The 26,427-nt window shown below is 33.9% G+C and overlaps 1 pseudogene; it reads left to right on the top strand.

The window, feature by feature from the left end:
* LOC122218462 overlaps window positions 1–21,715 on the top strand; it is an 85,441-nt pseudogene extending 63,726 nt beyond the window's left edge.
* The last annotated feature ends 4,712 nt before the right edge of the window (window positions 21,716–26,427 follow it).

Here is a 26,427-nt window from a genome sequence, read left to right as displayed (position 1 = left end):
ATTTCCGTAGGGTTAAATATTTCCATCCAGGAAACTTCCCTTTCCATTTAATGAAATCGTATGTCATATATTTGAATGAGATGTTAAAATTTATGCCTAAAAAGTAATGCATGCTTTTAATTGGAATTATTCTAATTATATATTTTACTGCTGAACAGTATTTTGTATTACATCTTTTTTACATTTGAAATGATTATTATTCGTATAAAGCATCACAATTGAAATTTTAAAATTTACAATCAAGAAAATTATTACACTTTTTAAAATTTCCAATAATTCTGCTATAGATTCAGTTTAGCTATTTATTTATTTATTTATTTATTTATTTATATTTAAAAAAAAATTTTAACATTTATTTATTTTTGAGACAGAGAGAGACAGAGCATGAATGGGGGAGGGTCAGAGAGAGAGGGAGACACAGAATCTGAAACAGGCTCCAGGCTCTGAGCAGTCAGCACAGAGCCCGGACGCGGGGTCGAACTCACAGACCACGAGATCGTGACTCGAGCTGGAGTCAGACGCTTAACCGACTGAGCCACCCAGGCGCCCCTAGCTATTTATTTAGATAATTATACAACTCAAATAATAAAAGCTATGTTTTTTTTTTCTTTTTCATGCATATATACATATTTTTTTTTTCCATAGCACTAGTTAGGACTTTCAGTAGTATGCTGGACGAGCATAATATTAATAGATACCCTTCTTTTTTCATTATTAAGTATATCTTCTGTAGGGCTATAAAAGATAAAGATATCCTTAATCAGGTTGGGATAATTTCCTCCCATCCTAACTTGTTAACAGTTTTTATCAAAAATGTTTTTGAATTTTTTTGGAAACTAATTCTGTAAATAGTAAAATGATCATATGCTTAATTTGGTTTAGTAACATTTTATTTAGGAGTTTTGCACCCATGTTCATGAGATAGAGTGTATTTTTTTTTTTTTTTTTTTTTTTTTTTTGGTAGGGGCCTTTCTGATTGTGTGACCCTGATTAGGTTGGTATCATAAAATGCATAAGATCTGTTTTCCCTTTTTGGTTTTTCTCAGGAAGAATGTTTATAATATTGAAATTTTTTCCACTTAAATATTTGGTATCAATCTCCTAAAAACCTAGGACTCTTTTCTTTGGTGAATAGATTTTTAATTATTGTCTAAACTTCTCTGGTGATTAAAGATGCTTCTTATTTCCTATTTCTTCTTGAGTAATGTTTTTTAATTAGTATCTTTCTAGAAAATTGACCATTTTTGGTATTCAACTATTTAGGTATAGTTTTTCATTTTTATTTTTGTAATTTTTATATTTCAGTATTGGTATTACCTCTTCTATATTGCTAATAGTTTTAATTTTTGATTTCCTTTTTTTCTCAGTTTGTCGAGTAATTGCCAATATTACTAGTTTTTTCAAAGATTTTGCTTTTTTATTATCTTTGTTTTACATTTTATTTATACACATATTATATTTATTATTTTATTTCTTCTTTTTTGAGATTGTTTTATTGTTTTCATGTAATCATTAAAGGAGCATTTTAGGTTTTTAAAAATTAGTTTTTGTTTTTTTTGTTTTCTAATAGCATTTAAATAATATTCTAGGAACCACTTACACTGTTTTGTATAAGTTTTGGCATATTTTTTGTCATGTCTAAATAATTTTAAATTTCCAAAATGAACTTTTCTTTTTGAGTTCTAAATCTATTGGTCTGTTATTGTTTCTATCAATTTCTAATTTAATTGCATGACAGATAATGTAGCCTATACCTGACTCTTTAAATTAAAATCCATCAAAACTAACTTTATTATATGGTTAATGTTCATAAAGTTCCATGTATTTTTGAAGAAATTGAGTATTTTCTTAAATGTGAAAACAATGGACCTACACTCTCATTGCGCTCTTTGAGAATTTCATATTTTTAATTTTCCTTTTTGTTTGCTTCAGTCCAACAGAGTAAAGTGATCTGAAATCTCATTGAAATGATGGATGGTAGCTTGTTTCTTCTGGCAATTTATCTATTTTTTAGGTAGCATTAATTTAACATTATTAATAGAATTATTTTGTATATTGTATGTTATATTTTGTATACTTTATGCTGCAAATATGTATACATATATTTATACATATATGGATACATAGTTATATATATACACACACATGTGTGTACATATATATATATATACATGTGTGTACGTGTATATACATGTATATACGTGTGTGTATATATATATACGTACACACACACACACACACACACATATATATATACACACATATATACAGAGTGGTTTGTGTGAGTGTCTTGCTAAAATTTATTTGTAACCTTTAAATCAATAGTGGTACTTATTCAGTCATTCAAGAATATATACAGAGCAGTGAAAAATTTGAGTAGCCCAATACACATTACCACTTGAGGTTGAACAAAGTGATGCTGTCCCTTCTTGTTTCAATTCTCATACTTTAAACGAATGTCCTTTTCATAATCTATATAGTTCCACATTTCTCACATTATTTTTTGTTTTTTTGTTAGTGATTTCATCACTGTCTAAGTAGTCCCTGAGTATAGTGCCTGAAATGTTGCTAAATGCATGAAGGCTGTGATATGTTTTGCAGGAAAAAAAAAAAAAGCATGTGTTATATACACTTTGTTCACACATGAGTTATAGTGCAGCTGGCTGTGAGCTCAATGGTATGGATCAACAATATATATTAAATAAGATTTATTTAAACAGAAACATACTCATTAATTGATGAAAATGTAACCAGAGCTGTTAGCATGAACCTGACCCTGTTTTCCCAGGAACAATGTTTCAAATGCTTTCATATTGCCTACTTTGGTGTTCACAACAACTTTATACAACATAACTACTATGAAAAACTGGAATCAAATTTCGCATATGTAGATGTATGATAAGTATATCATATATATATATAACATGTATGTAATTTCTAGTGATCTCTAGTGCTTTAATCTCTGTATAATTGCAAATTATGTTTTTGTAAAGTCAAAGATTTTAATGTATTAGAAAAATATTAACAAACATATTAACATTACTGTTTAATTTGAATATATTTTGCAAAGTATCAATTAGTTGGACTGACTGATAGAATAAATGAGACTATTCTTTGCAAGGTGATTTTCATATTCTTGTGATTATTTTTTTACAAATCCTATATGTATTGTCTATGTTAAGCTTCTACTTCAATTTTTTGGATATAGAACAGACTCAATTCTTCAACGTTTTTTTTTTTTTTTATTTATTTTATTAATTTATTTTTTTAATTTATTTTTGGGACAGAGAGAGACAGAGCATGAACGGGGGAGGGGCAGAGAGAGAGGGAGACACAGAATCAGAAACAGGCTCCAGGCTCCCAGCCATCAGCCCAGAGCCTGACTCGGGGCTCGAACTCACGGACCGCGAGATCGTGACCTGGCTGAAGTTGGACGCCTAACCGACTGCGCCACCCAGGCGCCCCCAGACTCTCAATTCTAAGTATGGCTTATCACGAGAGACCTGTATCTATTTAATGTGTACATTTCTAACTATCTTAAGTGTAAATTGAGCTATAAAGTGAATTTTAAAATACTTTCTGTAGGAAACTCATATTTATGATTGCTAGAGGTCTGAAGGGGCTGGCGCTAACTCCATACTTCTTTACACTAACATATCTGCATTTTCACTTTGTCTTTTTTTTTAAATTTTTTTAATGTTTATTTATTTTTGGAGAGAGACACAGAGTGTGAGTGGGGGAGGGGCAGAGAGAGAGGGAGACACAGAATTGGAAGCAGGATCCGGGCTCTGAGCTATCAGCACAGAGCCCGATGCGGGGCTCGAACCCAGGAACCATGAGATCATGACCTGAGCCGAAGTCGGGCGCTCAACCGACTGAGCCACCCAGGCGCCCCTCACTTTGTCTTTCTGACTATAAAGCTCAGATATTTGAATGTTGCTTTTTTCATTTTAGCAATTGCTGCTGTCTGTACACTTCATGTTATATAATCTCTTTTGTCATAGTGCTTTTGAGACAATTAGGATGTATGTAGATAAGTCACATAAGTTTTTCTGGTTCATTTTACTAATTGATGGTGAGATATAGCATAGTGGCAGTTATAAATCTTATAAGATTAATAGATAACTAAAATAGACCCAAAGATATAATTGCAAATTGCTTAGCAAGTGTCCACTGCCTACACTTGCAGAGCATGGTTTCAGGTTTTTTAAATACCATATTTTTTTTTATTGAAAACTACAATAATGTTATCTCCATTTTCTACTTACCATTGCTGAGTTAGAGAAACATGTAATATATTTTCTTTTTCTTTTTCTTTTAACATTGTAATATATTTTATCTTCACCTACCTAAGCCTATCCTTAATAGATTGGAAATACATTGTTAGTTAGTTCATGGAAGGATTTTCCACATCCAATGTTCTTTTTTTTTTTTTTTTGTCAGGTGACTGACTGACTATTCTTGTTACAGTTTGAACCCTTTTGTTCTGATAAAAATTACGCAATTTTTCATTTAGAGACTGTATTGGAGAGTGATCAATTACAAACAGAATGCATTATAATCTGTCTAAGCTAGGAAAGAACTTAATACAGAAAATTTGGTGCATATATAATTGATGAAATGGAGAGAGGTGACTACGTTGAGGTTCCAGGAAATATTTTCAGTACCCAGATCTGTTGTGCCTCTGCTCAGATCAAGAAAGTTATCTCATCATTGCAGAAATTGATTAATCAAGAAATCTGCTGGCGTCTGAACCATTCCACCACTGCCATGACCAATGCTAGAAAAATGAATACCCTATACTCTGTCTTTATCTGATCAGTCTTGCATAAATGCATCCAATTGTTATAAACTGAAATATATTCCAAAGTCTAGATACAAAGAAATCGGGACAAGTACTTTATACCTGTCTGCTATCAGCTCCTGAGAAATTACATAAGTGGATGTTGAGTGAGCCAATTCTAGTATTTGCCACCATCAAAATACTCAATGGCCACATCTAAACACACATTTTTCTTCTTAAGCTTAAATTCTTGAATAACAGTTAGAGCAACAAGCTGCTACCAATTAACCTAACACAAATAATTCATTGTATGGTGTCACCCTTTTCCCAAAGAAGAGACTTAAACTCTCATCTGTCACATTTCCGTATCTGAGTGATGTGCATTATCCCTTTTAGTCCAGTAACAATCCATCCTTGATTTCTAGTAACCTATGAAATAAAACCACTACTCCATCCTATATAAAATAATACTGTAAAAGAAGAGAGGAAAATACAGAAGAAAATTAAATTATATAAATATATAACTAATAAAAATATGAGTAGCTCATATAGCCTTTGTTGCTACAACAGGCACAAGACCATAGTTTGTATTCATAATTTTGTTCTATACATATTCCATGCATTTGTTTTCTCAGAATTTTAGCTGAACTGATGGGTTATTTTATAGGATAACCTAACCTTCATTTTTGATGTTTCTGAATCCTTGATGATGTACCCATATTATTCTGCTGTTGTCTTCATAGGGTTTAATATTAGGCATAGAAATAATATTAATTCCATTCACCCTATGCCCCCATTGTGTAGGAAAAACCTCACATCACTATGATAATATGAATAAATCTTACCAATATTTTAACTCTGTTGTTGATGCAAAAAACTGAGAAGACCCTAAACTTTCACCTCTGGCTCATCTCCAGGCTCAGAGCAATTCTAGCCAAGCATTGAAAAAGAACACATAACAGAACCCATCTGCAAAACTAGGAGAGGTTTTTTTCCTTCCTTTTCTTTCCTTTCCTTCCCTCTCCTCTCCTCTCCTCTCCTTTCCCTTCCTCTTTCCCTTTCTCTTTCTTTGCTTTTCCCTTCATTTTCCTTTTCCTTCATTCCTACCTTCCTTCCTCTTTCTTCCTTCCTCTTTCTTTCTTTCTTTCTTTCTTTTCTCTTTTTACCCTCTCCCCTGCTCTCCTCTCCCTCCTTCTCCTCCTTCTTGTTTCTCTCTCTCTCTCTCTCTCTCTCTCTCTCCCCCCCCCTTCCTCCTTTCATTCTTGCTTTCATTTTCATTGTCTCTTTTTTTGGCATTTTGTTTTCAAGAAAATCCCTATCAAACCACTAGCCAATAATCGAAAAGATAAGAGACCTCAGAGAGCATGCATGACGAAGAATGCAAATTTCACAAAAGTTGTTTAGAAAGATCATTAAGCAACTACTGCCTACAGCAACCAAAAAACAAACTCTGAGGATGAGAAAGAATATGATTTCCAGAGTCACCATATTATAATATTCATAATTTGCCACTGTCAGGAAAAAAAATTACTAAGTATACAAAGAAAAAAGGAAGCATAGTCTATTCATAGAAGAAATTAATGGAAACTGTTTCTGAGGAAGCACACAAACATTAGGTTTACTAGACAAATACTTCTATAAACTGCCTCAAATATGCTCCAAGAGCTGAAAAAAACCATGGAAAAAGTGGAGAAGAAAATCAAGAAAAAGATTTATAAACTGAATAAGAATATTAATAATGAAGCTGAAATTATCAGAAGGAAGCAGACAGAAATTACACAGCTACGAAGTAAAATAACTAAAATGAAGAATTCATTAGTAGTATTCAGCAGCATAATTAAGCAGACGGAACAAAGAATCAATGTACTCGAATATGGTACTATTGAAATGATACTGGGGATCAGAAAGAAAATAAAGGAATAAAAGTCATACCATATTTTCTTTTTCCATTTATCAATGATTATTGCAAATAGTGTTGCAATGACCATGAGGTTACCAATTTCTCTTTGAGATTCTAATTTCAATTCTTTTGGATAAATTTGCAGAAGATTTTGTTCAATCATATTGGAGATCTATTTTTAATTTTTTTAAGTAACCTCTGTGCTGTTTCCATAGTGGCTGTAACATTTTGCACTCCTGTCAGAAAACACACAAGGGTTTCAATTTTTTAGCATCTTTTCCAAACTTTTCTTTTTTTTTAATAATAGCCATCTTGACAGGTGTGAAGTTATATTTAATTGTGCTTTTGATGTGTATTTCTCTAATGACACTGAGCATATTTTATATACCTGTTGGCTATTTGTGTGTCTTCTTTGGAGAAACGCCAATTCAAGTCCTTTACCCATTTTTAATTGGGTTATTATTTTCTATTGAGTTTTAGATGTTCTTTATATGTGTTGGATATTAACCCCTTATCAGATACCAAGACTGAAAATATTTTCTCCCAATTTGAGGGTTGGCATTCACTTTGTTGATTGTTTACTTTTTTGCACAGAATCGTTTTAGTTTGATGTGGTCCCCCACTTTTTAATTTTTGTTTTCATTCCCTGTGCTTTTGGTGTCATATCCCAGAATTCATTGTCAAGACTAATGTCTTGAAACTTTCCTCCTGTTTTGTCCTAAGATTTTTAGTTTCAAGTTTATATGTAAGTCCTTAATCCATTTTGAGTTGATTTTTTACTATGGTAAGATGAGGATCCAATTACATTCTTTAGTATGTGGCTATCCAGTTTTCTCGACACCATTTATTAAAGAAATTATTCTTTCCCAATTGTGAAATTTTTGCACCTTTGAGATCACTTGACCTAACATGCATGTTTATTTTGTTTGTTTATTTCTGGGCTCACTATGCTGTTCCTTTGATTGATACATCAGTTCTTATGCCCATACTATACCACTTTGATTATTGTAGCTTTCTAACATATTTTGAAATCAGAGAGTGTGATGCTTGCATCCTGTTCTTTCTCAAGGTTGGTTATGTGGTCTTTTGTGGTTTCATATGAATTGTAGAATTGCAATTTCTATTTATACTAAAAAATTCTCACTGGTATTTTTATAAGGATTATATTGAATTTGTAGATCACTTTGTGTAGTATGTACATTTTAATACTATTAAGTCTTCCTATCCATGTGTATGAGATACTTTTTTTCATTTATTTGTGTCTTCTTTAAATTATTTCATCAATGTTTTGGAATTTTCATTACATATGTTTTTCGCATGATTAGCTAAATTTATTCCTAAGTATTTTATTCTCTTTTGGTGGTATTGTAAATAAGATTGTTTTCCTAATCTCCTTTTCAAATAGTTTGTTGTTAGTTTGTGAAACAAAGCTGATTTTTGTACATTTTGTATCCTGCAAATTTACCTAATTTATTAGTTCTAACAGAATTTCTTTTGTAGTCTTTAGATTTTTCCATGTAGAAGTCATATCATTTGCATCCTGGCCTTGTTCCTGATCTTGGAAAAAAAGTTTTCAATTTTTCACCATTAGGTATGATGTTAGATGTGGACTTTCCATATGTGGTCTTCGGTATACTGAGATGTTTTTCTTCTATTATTAGTTTGTTGAGAGCTTTTATCATAAAACTTTGTTGAAATTAGTTAATATTTTTGAGATGATCATGTGATTTGCATTATTTATTTGTTAATATGATATATCACATTAACCAATTTTCACATATTGAACCATCTTTGCATGCCAGGAATAATTTTCACTTGATCTTTTTGATGTGTTTTTGAATTTGATTTCCTAGTAATTTGTTGGGGATTTCTGCACCTGTTTTGTAATGGCTATTGTCCTATACTTTTCTTCTTTTGTGGCATTTTGCCTTTAGTATCAGGGTAATGCTTGCGTTTTAAAATGTGTTCATAAATATGTTCTCTGCTTTAATTTTGTGGAAGCGTTTGAGGACTGTTATTAATTCTTCTTTAAATATTTGGTGTAATTCATCAACGAAGTTATCTGGAGCTTTGCTTTATTGATAGGGCTTTTTTTGTTGTTGTTGTTTGTTTGTTTATTTATTTATTTTGAGAGAGACAGATACAGCGCAAATGAGAAAGGGGCAGAGAAAGAGGGAGACAGAGAATCCCAAGCAGGCTACACACTGTCAGCACAGAGCTCAATGCAGGACTTGAACCCATGAAACTGTGAGATCATGACCTGAGCTGAAACCAAGAGCTGGACGCTTAACTAACTGAGCTACTCTAATAGGTCTCTTATTGATAGTTTTTTCATTAACTATTCTATCCCCATTTTAGTTATAGATATGTTCAAACTTTCTATTTTTCATGATTTCATCTTGATGGGTTGAATATTTCTGGGAATTTATCCATTTCTTCAAGATCACCTAGTTTGTTGGCATAAAATTGCTCATAGTAGTTCCTTATAATCCTTTTTATATCTTTGGCATTATTTAGAATGTCTCCTCTTTCATTTTTAAGTATTTATATGAGTCTTATCTATTTTTGCTTAGTCTAGCTAAAGGCTTGTCAACATTTTCCAAACACCAACTCTTAATTTCATTAATTTGTGCTACTGTTTCCTATTTTGGTTAATAGCATAAGATGATATTGTATTGAAAATACTATATATTTCTATTGATTTTAAGTGTGCTCTAATATTTGCTATTTACTTCCTTCTATCACTCTGGGCTTAATTTAACTTCTTTCAATCTGCAGGTGAGTCTTTAGTTCTAAAATGAGTCTCTTGTAGGCAACATATAGATGAGTCTTTGTTTTAATGTTTATTCATTTTTGAGAAAGAGAGAGAGACAGAACGTGAGTGGGTGAGGGGCAAAGAGAGAGGGAGACACAGAATCCAAAACTGGCTCCAGGCTCCCAGCTGTCAGCACAGAGCCTAATGTGTAGCTTAAACCCACCAACCGTGAGATCATGGTCTGAGATGAAGTCAAACGCTTAACCACCAAGGTGCCCCTAGATGAGTCTGTTATTTTAATCCATTTTGGCACCCTGTCTTTTTTTTTTAATGTTTATTTATTTTTGAGACAGAGAAAGAGAGCTTGAGCAGGGGAAGGGCAGAGAGAGAGGATGACACAGAATCCAAATCAGGCTCCAGGCTCCGAGCTGTCAGCACAGAGCCTGACACGGGGCTCAAACCCACGAACTGCAAAGTCATGACCCAAGCTAAAGTCTGGCGCTTAACCGACTAAGCCACCCAGGAGCTCCAGCACACTATGTCTTTTGATTGGCATGTTTAGTCCATTTACATTCAAAGTAATTATCAATATATATGTATTTATGGCCAATTATTACTTGTTTTGTCATTGTTTCTAGAGATTTCCTCTGAATTTTTCTTGTCTTTGTCACTTTTGTTCTTGTTTCCACTCAAAGAGTCCCCTTTAAAATTTCTTGCTGAGCTGGTTTAGTGGTCAAGAACTCATTTAGTTTTTGTTTGTCTGGAAAACTTTACATCTCCTTTCCTGAATGATAGCCTTTCTGGATAGACTATTTTTGGCTGCAGAATTTTTCCTATTCAGCACTTTGAATATATCATGCCACTCTTCTGGCTTGCCAAATTTCTGTTGAGAAATCTCCAGCTACTCTTATTGGTTTTTCCCACGAGTTAAGGACTTCTTTTGTTTTGCTGCTTAAGATTTTTTTTTTAACACTGTATCTTGCAAGTTTAATCACAATATGTCTTGGTGTTGAGCTGCTTTTCTCAAAAGAGAGTTCTCTATGTCACCTGGATCCGAATGTCTGTTTCCTTTCCAGATTAGGGAAGTTTCCTGCTGTTATTTCTTGAAATAAATTTTCTGCTCATTTTGCTCTCTCTTCTTCTTTTTTTTAAAAATTTTTAAATGTTTTTTTTTTTTATTTTTGACAGAGAGAGAGACAGAGCATGAGTGGGGGGAGGGGCAGAGAGAGAGGGAGACACAGAATCTGAGCTGTCAGCACAGAGCCCAACATGGGGCTCAGACTCACAGACCACAAGATCATGACCTGAGTCGAAGTGAGATGCTCAACCAACTGAGCCACCCAGGAGCTCCCTCTCTTCTTCTTCTAAGACTCCTTTAATATGAATGGTATTTTAATTTTGATGGTATCACTGAGTTCTGTAAGTCTATGCTCCTGTTGCATAATTCTTCTTTCTCTCCTTTGTTCAGCTTTATTGCTTTGTATTAATTCGCATTCTAGGTCAGTAATTCATTTCTCTGCTTCTTCCAGCCCCCTGCATGCATCAAGCATGTTTCTAATCTCATTTATTGTATTCTTCATCTATGACTAATTCCTTTTTAATTCTTTTATCTTTGTGGTAAGGGTCTCACTGATGTCTTCTATTCTTTTCTCAAGCCCAGTGAGTATTCTTATGGTTGTTGCTTTAAATTCTCCATTAGGTATGTTACTTATATCTGTTTCACTTAGATCTCTGGCCATGGCCTTATCTTGTTCTTTTACTTAGGATAAGTGCCACTGTCTTGGCATTTTGTCTAAGTCTCTGGCTCCTTCTCTGTGTTAGAAGAGCTAGTTATGTCCTCTGCTACTGAAAGTAATGGTCTTATGAAGAAGAGTCATGTATTGCCAGGTCCTGGGGCTTCAGGAAGTGTCTTTAGTGTGTGTTGTGTGTGCTCTGCTGATGTGGTTTGGCTGCTCCATCCTTCAGGCCAGTTGTCTGCAGAGGTTCTCCTTGCCTGCTGTGGGCAGTGTTTGGTCTCTGGTCTGAATGTGGTGAGTTTTAACTAGGTGTGCTCTGGACTGCTTGTGAAATGAGACTTGCCAGTATCCATGGAACTGAGTCCCTGCAGAACTCTCTGTTAGGAAGACACGATGTGAGTAGGAGTTTGGTCTTGTCTTCTGTGGAGAGAGGCGCACCATGCTAGGAATGACACAAGCTTGACTGAGAAGGCCAGTCCCACCAGAGTGCTTAGGGACAGAGCTTGATGTAAGCAAGTTAGGCAGCCAGTGTGGTGTTGTTCTGCTTCCAGCAGTGACTCTATGCTTATGCTGAGTGGCAGGGGATGGCAATGGTGCCAGCCAGCGCCTTTGTTCCTGAAGAGGCGTCTCTGTGAAGAGTGAACACTGCCTCTCAGAGATGCACCCTGGGAAAAGTGAAAAATCTCCATCCTGTGTGGCCCAGGCATTCTTCAGATTGTTGTTTCCATGCTACCTGCCCTTGTACTCTTTGCCTGCCTTCTTCCCAGGAGCAGGCAAGCGGTACTCTCCAGGTTCTATCCTAGTCATGCCTGCTGACCTTTAAACACCAGTCTTTAAGACTGCTAGTTGTAAAAACTCAACACAAGGCTTTAAGACTGCTAGTTGTAAAAACTCAGGAAATTCAGCCTGTCTTGTTTAGCAAGCCAGTGGCTTCAGGAAAACCTTCTTGTGCATTCCCCTGTGTGTTCTTATCTCTTTTCTTCTCTGTGACAATGGGTCCTCTCCCCATAGTACTGATCACAGACTGAATGTGTAAGACTTAAGTAAAATTGAGAGGAATGATCCCATGACAATGGAGAAGATAGGCCACCAGAATTGTTTATTCATAGTGATCACATTACCAATACCTGATTTCTCCTGGAATCCTAATGAGGCTTGGGTAATTTGTTTTGTGTCACATCACAACGTTATGCAAATGTGGAAATTATAGGCAATATTTACAGTGATGAAGACCCTGAAGGGAAGTATGGATCCAGAAAGACAAGTTCCTAGATATTTCTGCATTTCTTGTGATTTTAGACTCTCCTTTCCCCCACTCTTAACTCTGAGATTTATTTAACAATGGTTTTGAGACACTCAGAGTTTTGTTTGAATATCCTTCTATAACAGGTACCACTAGCAATGGTATCGGCCCGAGGAGTGAATGTTTTCTAGACATTAATTGGGGGGCTTAATTCAGCAAAGCCACAGATTTATACTTAAATTTTCTTCAGTAATTTCCTAGTAATCAAGCCACATCTAAAGTAGTCACATAAAGGGAAATATTGTGTGTGGTTATTTTTCTTATGCTATTTCTCTAAGTTTTTAGTCTCATGTAGGTAAACGCTTGAATAAGAATAAAGCCAAGAGAGGTAGGTGTCTGAGGTATGATGTATAACACTGCAGACTATTATTTTTACACAGCAAATAGGAAAGATGCAAGACATACATATTCCTAGTCTAATACCTTCATATCTTACTTCACAAGATGCACATTTTCCTAGGCAAAACCAGTCTCCTCTCCTGTTCTTCAGTTAAGGCAAAACTATGTGTTCCTCTTTCTTCATATATTTTTGCTTAGGAGTGCATTTTTAAAGCTGTTTTCATAGTATTTATTTCCCTTCTGGATTTTTTTTTAACTTGAACCAAGTTGTAAAGATGTATGTTTTTACCTGATCGCTATACCTCTTTAGTTAGTTAAGAGGTCTGTCTAGTTAAGTCTATAAAATAAATCTTGCATTTTTTTAAATTAAATTAATCATGAATAAGTGTTACATTTTTAGGAGTTAGTTATTGACCACCAGTTTGATACCATCTCTAATTTGGGTGATCTGTTTCACCACCAGGCCTGTTATTGCCCATAACTAACTGTATAAGTGCTTATAATACAATAAATTGATTTTCTACATAAAAAAGAGCAAAAAGAAAGAAAGAAAAGACTTTCTTAAAAATCTTAATTGGAAAGAAAGAAGTAAAACTATTTCTATTCACAGATGATCTGATCCACTATATACAAAATACCAATGAATCCACAAAAAAAAAGCTAGTAAAGCTAATAAATGAAATCTGAAAAATTGCTGGATTGGTTTCTATACACTAGGAATGAATATTTCAAAAAGGAAAATGAGAAAACAATCACATTCACAACACCGTCCAAAAGAATAGAGCAATAGGAATTAATTTAACCAAGAAGATGAAAGAATTCTGCACTAAACACTATAAAACAGTGCTGGAATAAATTAAAAAGAACTAAATAAATGGGAAGAAATCCCTTGTTCATGGATTGGAACTCTTAATATTGCTAAGATATCAAGACTATCCAAAGAAATCTATAGAATCAATACAATCTCCATCAAAATTCCAAAGGTGTTTTTTCAAAAATGGAAAAGCTGATCCTCAAATTTATATGGAATTTCAAGGAATCTCAAATGGCCAAAAAAATACTGAAAAATAAAAGCAAAGGTACAAGACTCACATTTCCTGATTGCAAAACTTACTACAAAACTACAGTAATCTGAACAGTATTGCTCTGGCATACGTAAATCTACCAATAGAATAGAATTAAGAGTCCAACAATACATTCATGTATCCTTAACCAATTTATTTTTGACAAACATGCCAACATCACTCAAAGGGAAAAAAATAATCTATTCAATGAATATTGCTGGGACAATGGTATGGTTCATATGCAAAAGAATGAAGTTAGATTCCTCCTTCACATCATACATAAAAATTAACTCAAAATGGATGGCATAATAAATGACATAAATATACCAGCTCTAACCATAAAACTCAAGAACAAAACACAAGAGTAAGCCTTCATGATCCTGATCAGGCAATGAATTCTTTGATGTGACACCAAATGTATAAGCAGCAAAAGAAAAAATAGATAAATAAGACTTCATAAAAATTAAAAACCTTTGTGGATCAAAGGATATTATCAATATAGCAACAAGATAATTTACAGAATGAGAGAAAATATTTACCAGTTATATATCTAATAAGGATCCAGTGTGAAAAATATGTGAAAACAAACAACTCACTAACAAGAAGACAAAGGACCCAATTTTTTTAAAAAGCTAAAATATTATAGACGTTTCCCCCCAAAATATATACAAATGGCCATCAAGCACATAAAAAGATTCTCAACATCACCAATCATTAGGGAAATGCATATCAAACAATAATGAGATATCATATCACACTTATTAGAATAACTATTTTTTTAAAAAAGAAAATAAGTTGGTAAACATGGAAAGAAATTGGAACTCTCATAAATTGATGGTGAGAATATAAAATGGCTTAATCACCATAGGAAAGAATTTGGTGGTTCCTCAAAAAGCTAAATGTCGGGGTGCCTGGTTGGCTCAGTCAGTTGAGTGTCCAACTTCAGCTCAGGTCATAATCACACAGTCCATGAGTTCAAACCCTACATCGTCTCACTGCTGTCAGCACAGAATCCACTTTGGATCTTCTGTCCCTCTCTCTCTCTGCCTGGATGTCACTCATGCTCTTTCACTCAAAATTGAATAAATAACTTTTTAAAAACTTAAATGTCAAATTACTATATTTATTACCTCCCCCAATTCCACTCCTATGTACATATCTCCAAATGATTGGAAAGGAATTTTCAGACAACTATATGTAAATGAATATTCATAAAAACTTATTCCATTCTCTTATAGTCAAAAGTGGATGAAACCCAAGTGTCCATCAGCTGAAGAATGGATAAAGAAAATGTGGCATATACACACAATGGAATATTATTCAGGAATAAAATTCTGGATTTACTTTGAAAACATTGTTAGGTAAATAAGCCAGATACACAAGAAACGTTTATTGTGTGATTCTATTTGTATGAAACATAACCATGAGTTTGGGTTTAAATGGACTTCCCCCCTCAAAAAAAGGAAATAAATTGTGGTGATGGTTGCATTATAAAGGTAGTTACTGCCACTGAATTGTACACGTAAAACTGGTAAATATGGTAAATTTTACATTAAATAAAAGATAACTCAATAAAAGAAATAACCTAACAAAACTTTATCCAAAAGTATGCATCCTATAGATAATGTATACTAAGCTCTACTTCTAGGTATAATTTGTTGAGAAGGCCATGGAATTCTGATACTTTATTGGGAAAGTCTCATTAAACTTTGGAAAACTGCTGATAGCAAGAAAAATATGAAGCCTTGTTTATCCAAACTGTCCTATCACCGTTTTCCAAAGGAGAGTTGAGATACATGAGCATGCTTATATTAAGTAATTTAGGGTAGTTTGGGTAAAAATTACACTAAGAAGTTAATCATATATTTTCCCAATCTTATTATCTCAAATTAGAGTTTGCCTATAAGATACTTAGCATCAATATTAAAGAGACAATTTAGGACTTAGAAGTTTTCTTTTTATGACCTAATATGCCAAAACTGGAACACGGTCTTTGGTGTTATTGTGAATATTAAATCAAGTTTTGATGAAAAAATTTAAGAAATCATCTTTGGGTAAGTCATAAAAACTCTGATTTTCTGAATTTGTCTTGATCTGAAGATTGAAACATAAATATATATATTTTTTCTGTTTGAGCTCTTGAACACTTATGGGAATTGTGTCTCATTTACTAACAGTAGGCTGACTTTCACTAGTGTCAAAACTAATCAGATCAGGTCAAAGAGGCAATCACAGATTTTCCTTTCTTTGAAGTTCAGTGACTACAAACACTTCTCATACCTCTGTGTGGTTTATATTATGCAGAAGGTTTGATAGGTGCATAGAAAACCATTGTTGGGAGCTAGAGGAGCAAGCTCTAGGATGAACACACAATGGGATATTATTCAGGAATAAACTTCTAAAGCAAAGCCCAGGTAAGTGCTCTCTGCCGTTGCCAAATTTGGGATAGCTACAACTACTACTTTATGCACAAGGCCACTGCTATCACTATTGCAATCAGAGCTGTGATATCAGAAAGGTACATCGCTGTAGTAAGCTGCGGAATCAAAAATATCCTAGTTTCAAAACCATCCCATCATGAATGTGCATAAAATACGTATCCTGCACCTCACTTCCCTTTTCACATACCTCAGCTTTGAATTGGCAGAAATGATTGCAGAACCCAAACTTTAAGGAGATTGGAAAGGATGTTGAGCAAGTTAATCATATTTTCCATACAGGAAAAGCACAAATTTTGCATTTCTTTTCCATCTCTTTAACAAAATATAAAACTGATTGATTTTTATAAAATAAATTTTACTGACTCAAAGATCAAAACACAATTTCTGTGCTTGATCAGTCAGAATTTGAAAGTGAAAGTCAACATGAGTTATGGATATTACGTGTATGAAAGGCAGTTTTATGGTTAAGAGATGCAAAATTTCATTCTTCCTTGTGAGTAGTACACAAGAAAGTTTTTGTTTATTTGTTTCTTTTTTGTTTTTTTTTAATATGATGATAATCATTTGAATGTATTAAATCCTATCCCAGAAATCCAACTCAACACAAAAACTTGAATACTATTCTATGATTAGTTTTCTAAGCCCTGATTATCTTTGGAGCACTGTCTATAGTTTAGATGTATCCTCTGTAAATTCCTACTGCTATTCAGGGAAAAGATTTATGAAAGTATAAATCCAAATGCATTATCCTTATTTCTTATTAATCTGCCTTCCTACATCTAACTCCAAAAAACATTCTGATCTGCACAATGCATTAACTCCACAATTTTATCACCACCACTTCTGTCATGGAGTCTAAATCATTCTTAGTCATTTTGATTATTATAGGTTTTAGATTAAACAGGGATAATTTAAACAGCTATAATATTTTCTTACACAGATAATAAGAACCCCAGAAATTCAATGGCATCAGGAAAAAATGTCTTAAGCTTCATTAATAGATGCAGTTCTATTATTATTTCTGTTGATGTATTTTAAATGTGTTTTGAAGAGATAATGTTGTGATGTATCTATGGCATATGTGAGTGTGTGTGTGTGTGTGTGTGTGTGTGTGTGTGTTTTACAATGAAAGTAATTTCATATTTCAAGGGTGACTATCTGAGGATCAATCCTGTACATTCTCAAAATACCTAAGTCCTTTTGACCTCCTATTTTTCTTTCTACATAAGGTTTTGAAAACTTGATAAATTAATGTCATTACTAAATTGTCACCACAAATTGAATCTTTAGTATTACGGCTTTTATCATTCACCCTTACAACATGAGTGTCAAAATATCAATATTTATTTTCAATAAATAGATTTACAATTTTATCACTGTATGCCCTCAACCAGGAATTATAAGGCTAAGGAAAACAAACAAACACACAAACAAAACCACCTTTTAATGGCATTAGAATATTTATTTGAAAATATTTTCCTGCAAGGTTGCTCAGAGTACTATCCTAACAATATTTTAATGCATCCGTATTTCCTTCTCTGAACATTATCTATTAAATATTTACTTTAAACTCAGAGAAAGTGAGAGAAGAGGGTGAGTATCAAGAGAAACAAAACAGAAAAGGATATAATACTAAATCAAAAGCTTTTCAGGCAAAGTTACATTGATAGAAAAATGAAGATGACATTAATATTAAAATGAGATTGCTAGTGCAGATAATGTACATATGAAACTATTTATGATTCTTCTGTTTCTACAAATCCTTAAGGAAAAGCTTACAGAAGACTAAGTGAGAAAAGCATTGTCTTTTTCAACACAAAATATTTTCTGTGTTTTAAACTGTTCCATTTACTTATTCAATCTTCATCTACGGAAAAACTCTAAGTGTAATATTTGTCATAGTATATCTAACTATACTTTAAAAAATTAAAGTATTTTTGGTATTTCATGATGGAACAAAATATGACAGACTAAAGATAAATTTTCAAAATGTGACTACGACAAGATATATAGAATTTGAACATAATAGAAAATCGGTATAGAAATCATAAAATTCAGGCTCTGGTTGAAACTTAACGAATTGGCAACCCCTAAAAGTTGTTTTGTTTGTTTTGTTTTGTAAAAGTTGTTCCTTGGTTGGGAAGCACACATATGATACATTATGTTTGCATGGGAGAAAAGTTGGAGACAGCAAGGAAAACATAAAGTGAGATAGATCATTGCTCCATGATCCTTAGAAGAAAGCTTTTGGTTTTGGGGGGTTGCATTTGTGTTTGCTTGTTTTAGCATGGCTCTGCCTTATCATGAAGTGCTCACCATTAGAAAACTTGCTTAAAATCAATCTGAAAGCAAACTTAAAACACGATATTCTCTCTACAATGGATTGCCTTATTGTAGATTTCAGTTACCCAACAGAAGTCAAGGTTGTAGACAATTGTTAATTTATCAGGAAGTCATTCTAGAAGCTCTAAAAGGGAGAACAGCTGACACATGTTCTTGAGGGACAGTGTGTACCCCTATGACTAGCACTATAAATTAATTAAACTTAAGAAAGAATAGGTTGTCTTCAGTGTTCCTCAGTTTTGATTAAGAAACAGGCACAAAAGTGGACTTCTAATGGATTAGAGACATAATTTTGAAAGGAAAAACTACAAAGCAAATAGAAGAAAATTTAGGAAAATAGCTTTGTGAACTGGAGTGGAGAAGAACTGCAAAAATTAAAGTCAGGAACAAATTGTATGACATCAAAATTATGGTTTTATGTTCAACACAGTTAACCAAGGACAAATTTATTAGGCAAACTAGGGAATGGAATTTGCAATATCCAAAAGTAAAAGTTGATTAATATGTACAATGTATGTGTTGCGTCTCCAAAACAACTAGAAAAACACAACTCTGTCAGAAAAAATAATTGGCAAAGATCATGAACAGGTAACTTACAGAACAGAAAATCCTGAAAGCTAATATGCATATTGAAGAGATGGTCACATTCATTGGCAAACTATATCTATAAGGAGATTTTACTTTCTGCAAATTAGGGAGCTGGCTAATCCAAACCTTTTTGAAGATAAGAGAATATAAGAAGTCTTATGTGCTGCTACCAGGAATGTAGATTGGTATAATCATTTGGGTTAGCTATAGAACTTTACCCACACTAAGTATTCACCTACCTTATTACACAAAAATTCTATTCATGGATATATACTCCAAGAAATTGTCACACAGGGCCATAAAAGCAACTTACGAGAATGCTCATTTTATCATTATGGTTGAAATGCGGTCAATCAATGTGACCATTCCTGGGACAAAGGTGAGGTAAAATATGGGGGTTAGAGAAATATGATGTATATATGGTGCATCTATAGATCTTGAAAAACATCTTGTTCAATGAAAAAAGCAAAAAGCAACAAAATACATAAGCGATTCCATTTACATAACTAAAAATGCATTTGTACAAAGCAACACTATTTGGTTTATGCAGACATATAAATAGTATTTGGCAACACATTAGATAAGGTTATCTATGTCCTTGAACATATTTATATTAGCTGAATTAACATTCATGCCTCCTAATCCAATTTAAAGTTCCTGTCTCCTTAATAATCAACAAATATGAAGACCTATTTCTATTAGCAGCATATTCTCTCTGCTATGGGTCCCACTTTGTGGTTTCTTTGGATAACTAATATCTTTTTTTATTGTTTATTGAACATTGTGGGAGATATTGCAGAGACAGTGGATTTTGTTATCCTGCTCTGGAAAGTACTGCTTTATGTTGAGTCAGTTAACTTCACTGGGCTCATTTTCTAAACTGTCATTCCATGCAGTGGGCAACAGTTGAAACCTGAATTTTTTCAGCTATTCAGCTAATGTTAACATCAGGCCTCAGGTGAGAAACTTTATATAGAATACCTCATTTATAAATAAGCCAAATTAACTGAAACCCAGATATTTGGGGTCACCTTTTCTGTAGCTCTGTACTTTTGTGGCATATTCAACCTCATGTTTCAGCTACCTAAGCAATCCTAGTCTCCATCCATTGACTCCCCAAATCAATAACCCCCTGGCTTTTTCCTTAAGTTCCACCTATCCTGAGCCCTGAGTACTAATGAGTCCCTCAGGCAAAATGCCACATAAATGTAAATCTCACTTGGGTCAAATATCCTCTTCTAAAATCTGGCTCACCTTCAGGTCTGTTTATTCATCCACAAGTACCTTGAAATGTATATTTTAAACATATTGTCCCAATTTTATCATTGCTATCTTGGAATAGTTATTCCAATACAAGATATTCTGATAATATTGGTACATATGAAATAATACATAAGTTAGTTAATACACATATAAACAAGCATTTCAAGAAAGCATTAAAATAATCTTCCAGCTTAGGGATATATTTATCATAACTTCCAAAGATTTTCTACATCATGAGAAATTCATTTTGATAACTTTTAACACTGTGATAAGAATCTAATTAGGCAAATAATCTGAGTTTCTCCAAGACATGTGCCTGCCTTTGTTTTGTGGAGTTTCCTCGCAGCATGGGCCCCAAACACATCTTCACTCCCTCCTCAAACCAAGAAACTGCTACTGCCTCATGCCCCCAAGCCAGAAGAGACGTTGTCCTCTCAGCACTTGCCAAAGGAAGAAAAAGGACAGCAAGAAACAACTAAGCATATTGATGAAGTACAAAATGAAATAGACAGACTTAATGAAGAAGCCTGTGGGAAGGTTTTTGAAGTAGAACAGAAATATAACAAACTCCACCAAACTTTTTTTTTTCAGAAGAGATTGGTTGGAATTGATCACCCAAATCCCAAATTTGGGGTAACAACATTTGTCAACCATTCACAAGTGCTTTCACTGCTTGGGAGGAGGATGAAGAGGCGCTGCATTATTTGACAAGAGTTGAAGTGACAGAATTTGAAGATGTTAAATCAGGTTACAGAATAGATTTTTATTTTGATGAAAACCCTCACTTCGAAAATAAAGTTCTCTCCAAAGAATATCGTAGGAATGAGAGTGATGATCTATCTTTGAAGTCCACTGAAATCAAATGGAAATCTGGAAAGGATCTGACAAACGTTCAAGTCAAACATAGAATAAGGCCAGCAGGAAGAGACAGCGTGAGGAACCAGAGAGCTTCTTCACCTGGTTTACTGACATTCTGATATGGGTGCAGATGAGTTAGGAGAGGTCATCAAAGTTGATATTTGGCCAAATCCATTACAGTACTACCTGGTTCCCAATATGGATGATGAAGGGGAAGGAGAAGAAGAAGATGATGATGATGAAGGATTGGAAAATATCGATGAAGGAGATGAGGATGAAGCTGAAGAAGATGAAGATGATGATGAGAGGGAGGAAGGAGAGGAGGATGAAGGAGATGACTAATGAAACACTAATGGATTCCAACCTTCTTTATTAATTTTCTCCAGTCCCTGGGAGGCAGTTGCAGTCTTTTTTTTTTTTTTTTCCTCCTCTTGTGCTCATTTGCCCTATTTTTTGAAGACTTTTTTCTCTCCCTTTATACCATGTTTCTCAATTTATTTTGGGGGGTTGGGGAGGGAGATACCTTGAGCAGAATACAGTGGGAAAAGAATCTCTACCCCTTTCTGACCCAAATTTGTTTATATCCCTTTCTGTCTCAACAAAAACTTGATGGAATCAACACCACCGTGCTCTGTGGGGAAAAAAGAAAAACCTTCTGCTCCCCTAGCTCTGTTGGAAGCTGGAGGGTGCTAGGCCCCTGTGTAGTAGGGCATAGAACTCTAGCCTTTTCCCTCCCTTCTTTGTATATTGGGCTCAGAAATTACACTGTGTCTCTATGTGAGTATGGACAGTTAGCACTCACCAACATGTATCTGTCTACTTTCTCTTGTTTAAAGAAAAGAAAAAAAAACTTTTAAAAATGGGGTTTTAGAAGTTCAGGATTTGAGATGTTTGGGTGGGTTGAGTGGGCATTTTGACAACATGGCTTCTCCTTTGGCATGTTCGGTTGTGATGTTTCACAGACATCCTTGCAGTTGAAGATAACTTTTTAAAATAAAATTCTCTCCTAATGATGACTTGAGCCCTGTCACTCGATGGAGAATCGGCAGAACCTGTAGGATCTTTTTTGGAATTGACACTGTCTATTGTAATAGACAATGTTTATTTTTATTTATTTTTAAGTAAATAAGTATCCTGTTTATCTTTAAATTTTCTTTTTGTTTTCACTGGAGAGGAAAAAGGATGCTCAGTTTTAAATGTTAAAAGTGGGGGCGCCTGGGTGGCTCAGTCGGTTAAGCGGCCGACTTCGGCTCAGGTCACGATCTCGCGGTCCGTGAGTTCAGGCCCCGCGTCGGGCTCTATGCTGACAGCTCAGAGCCTGGAGCCTGTTTCAGATTCTGTGTCTCCCTCTCTCTCTGCCCCTCCCCTGTTCATGCTCTGTCTCTCTCTGTCTCAAAAATAAATAAACATTAAAAAATTTAAAAAAAATGTTAAAAGTGTACAAGTTTCTTTGTTACAATAAAACCATATGTGTACTCACATGCACAGACACACAGAATCTAATAAGGCAAAATATCAAGATACATTGTTAAATTATATTGGTAACATCTGCACTCTGAACTTCTCAACAGAGCAAAGTCCTTTAAAGTATGGATAAGTTTATATTTCCAACCTCAACATCCTAACTTCAAATCCGGCTTTATACTCTACACTCCTAGCCATATGGACTACATGGTTTTGTATATTTCCAAAGGCACCAATCTTGCTGTTCCTTAGAGGTATCGTAATTTTCTTAACCTCTCCCACCTTCTACACATAGAATTTGTCCTGTTCTTCCCCAGGAAAGTTCACAGAAATAAATATAATTGCTTCTCACCTTGCTTATCTAACTTACATTGTTCTTAAGGATCCTCCTTAAATTTCACATCTTAGGAAGCATCTCCTAATATTTTAAGACAATATTCATGATCCCATATTACTATTTTCATCTGTCAAGTTAGCACACATTACATGTTATTGTCATCATTTTCTCTACCTTCAAAATGGAATAGAAATGCAATAAATACTTCTTATTCACCATTTTAGCCTCCATAATCTATACCAATGCTGAATAAAAATTTATTGAAAGAATGAATATAGATGAATAGATGAATGAATGAATTAATGACATTTTGTGTCTCCCAAAAAGAAACTCTTTCAGAAAGAGGGATTGGAATAGAGGCTGTGGAAGGAGTCAAAATATTTTTAGGTTATAAAACATCCCTCAAATTATGCCTCTAGGTAAGCACTTCTCAATTTATCCTAAAATCTTACCTTGGCTACAGAGACAGTACAAGAACAGGAAATAATAATTCATATGTTAATTATGAGATGTACCAAATTAATTATTTGATTTAATGAATCTAACCCTTTTAAGCAACACTAATTCAATGGGATATAAAGCTCAAATGGCACCTTATAGACACAGAAATATATAATCATGATTAAAAAGGTGATATGTATTTCACTAAATTTTTTGAGCTGTTATTTCTTTAATTCTCTCCATATTAAAGAGATTTGAATTTGAGAAAATAAGGATAAGGGAACTTTGAGAAACACAATTAAAAGATAGGAAATAGATTAACCTTCTTGTGAATGAAATAGGTGATTTTTCTCAAAGTAAAATTATTTTCATTATACTTAATTTGAACTTTTTTCAGAGTTTGAGGGCACGGAAATAATGGTAGAATTGAGTTAATACATAATAAACAGTGCTGACTGATGTACATGGTTCTGAAACAGATTTACTCAAGAAAAATTAAATATATGCAATACACTGCAGGGAGTTTTCATATGAAATTCCATTTTATAATAGAATTTTTAAAATACAAATCTGATGAAAACTGATTTTATAAGTACCATTCTATATACTTTCTCTGAGCTTAGAGATAAGGTAGAAGCCAGGAGTGACATAAATCAAATGTACAAACTTTAAAAATAAAAGTTTTCCATTTTAAATTTTCATTAAAGTTTAATCCTAATGTTTTATAGCTACCACTCATAGTGGATTCTTGCTTACTTTTATGCTTGAATAACACACCCTAACATAATTATTGAAGATGTATAGACTGAAATATCTTAAATATCCTAAGTGATAACTATTCTCTAATTTGACAGTATAGAGAACATTTTCATTAAATTCATTGCAAAGGAAATTAATGAATATTGTGATATTTTGGATAGTTACAATAAATCTTATAAAAATTCTAAGAAGGAATCCAAAGGTCAATTCAGAATATCTCTGCATTAATTATCCTTTGCTGTTTTACATTTTAGTGGCTTAGGACAACACTCGTGTATTATCTCAAAACTCCTGTAGGACGGAAAAAGTAGACTCAACTGGGATCTCCGATTGTGGTCTTACAATGTGGAAATCAAGGTGTTGGGAAGGATGAGCTCTTCTCTGGAGGCTTTGGGGAAGAATCCCCTTTCAGGCTCACCTAAGTTGGCTAAATTCAGTTCCATGACTTGGAGACATGAAGTCCCTCCTTATTGACTATCAGCATGGACCATTCTCAGCGAGTAGAGACCACTTTCCAGTCCCTCCACATGATGCCCTGCATTTCAAGTCAACAATAGCATGTCAATCTCAGGCTTTCTATTTTTCTAACTTCCACCTTTCCTTAGTAGCTAGAGAAAACTCTCTTTTAAAAGGCTTATGTGATTAGGCCCACATGATAATCCAAAGTAATCTCTTGATTGTAATGTAAATTGACCATAATTATATATGCAGGGTCATTTAAAAAAATTTTTTTTAAGATTTTATTTTTAAGTAATCTCTACACCCAACCTGGGACTCAAATCTACAACCCCAAGATCAAGAGTCACAGTTTCTTTCTCAGTCACAGATCAAGACTGAGCCAGCCAGGAACCCCTCTTCAAAATCCTTTTTGCTATGGTGTGTAACATATTCACAGTCATGAAATATGATCATGTCCACAGTTTCAAGTATTAGTGCAGGTAATCTTGGAGGGCCATTTGTAGAGTACTGACTTCCATATTCATTAGAAAAAAACCTCAATTTTTACATTTATGCTAACAAAAATACATAATTTCTATAAATTTCCCTCTTTAATTTAGAAAAAGAAAACATTCCCTTTGATTTAATTGCTGGTTTTAAAGAACTAATTTTCAGATCATTTGTTCTACTAAGAGAATAACTTCAAAAACATACAGGTAAATTAATGGCTCATGAGTGTGAAGCAGATAAGCATAACAAAGATAAAGTAGAAAAGCAATGATGAGCAAATTGTTGAGCCAGGAAAGTAAGATCATCATTCCCACATAAATCACAGAATACCTCCAAAACACACACTATGCTCTGTTTCTAGTCATCAGAGAAATCAAGGGGCCAACAATAGTGTCAGATCATTCCAAAGAGATTTGTCGTGCAAGATGTTTCTTGGATGAGTGCCTCCTTGGGAGTGTTGGAACATGTTTCTAGCAATTCAGTTGTAAACAAATACTTAGTGTTGTTATCTTTAATAAGCCTCTTAGAGAAATGATAAGTATTCAAGTCTGAATAGTTTTGGATTTTTATTAATGGGCCAAGTCTTCCTGGGAATTTCAGACATTGATGGAGGCAGTGTCTTCTTTATGATATTTAGACGTTTCATTAACCTGGAAAAAATATCTAACAAAACCTCAGAACAATATGGTTGAAATAGTGGTGGTTATAAAGTGTTATAGAGGAGGAATTTTTTCTATGAATGCACAGTGTTAAGGTGAGGTGAGTTACCTATAAACTAATATAAAATGCAACTTTTAAACTAATATCTTATATGTGTCTGTTTTTAATAGCAGGCTATTTATATCTTTATACTATGTGAATCATAATTTCACGGAGTATGTTCATTGAAAGCCAACATTAGATTGATTCAAATTTTCAGTCTAGCTCAATTTGATACCATACTTTTATAGCTATAACTTTTCTACTATACAGGTTGAATTTTTCTTGCGATAAAAATCTAGTGGAAGCCTTCAGTCATGTGCAACTGAGAGGGTCTAAAAGTGAGTTGTGCTAAGACAATATCTGTTGTATGCAGAAGGATTATCATGAGTCTTTCTCATGGCAT

The sequence above is a fragment of the Panthera leo genome, chromosome B1 (assembly GCF_018350215.1).
Source record: "Panthera leo isolate Ple1 chromosome B1, P.leo_Ple1_pat1.1, whole genome shotgun sequence".
Taxonomy (NCBI): domain Eukaryota; kingdom Metazoa; phylum Chordata; class Mammalia; order Carnivora; family Felidae; genus Panthera; species Panthera leo.
The sequence above is the reverse complement of the archived record's forward strand: the minus strand, read 5'-3'. Positions and strand labels throughout refer to the sequence as shown.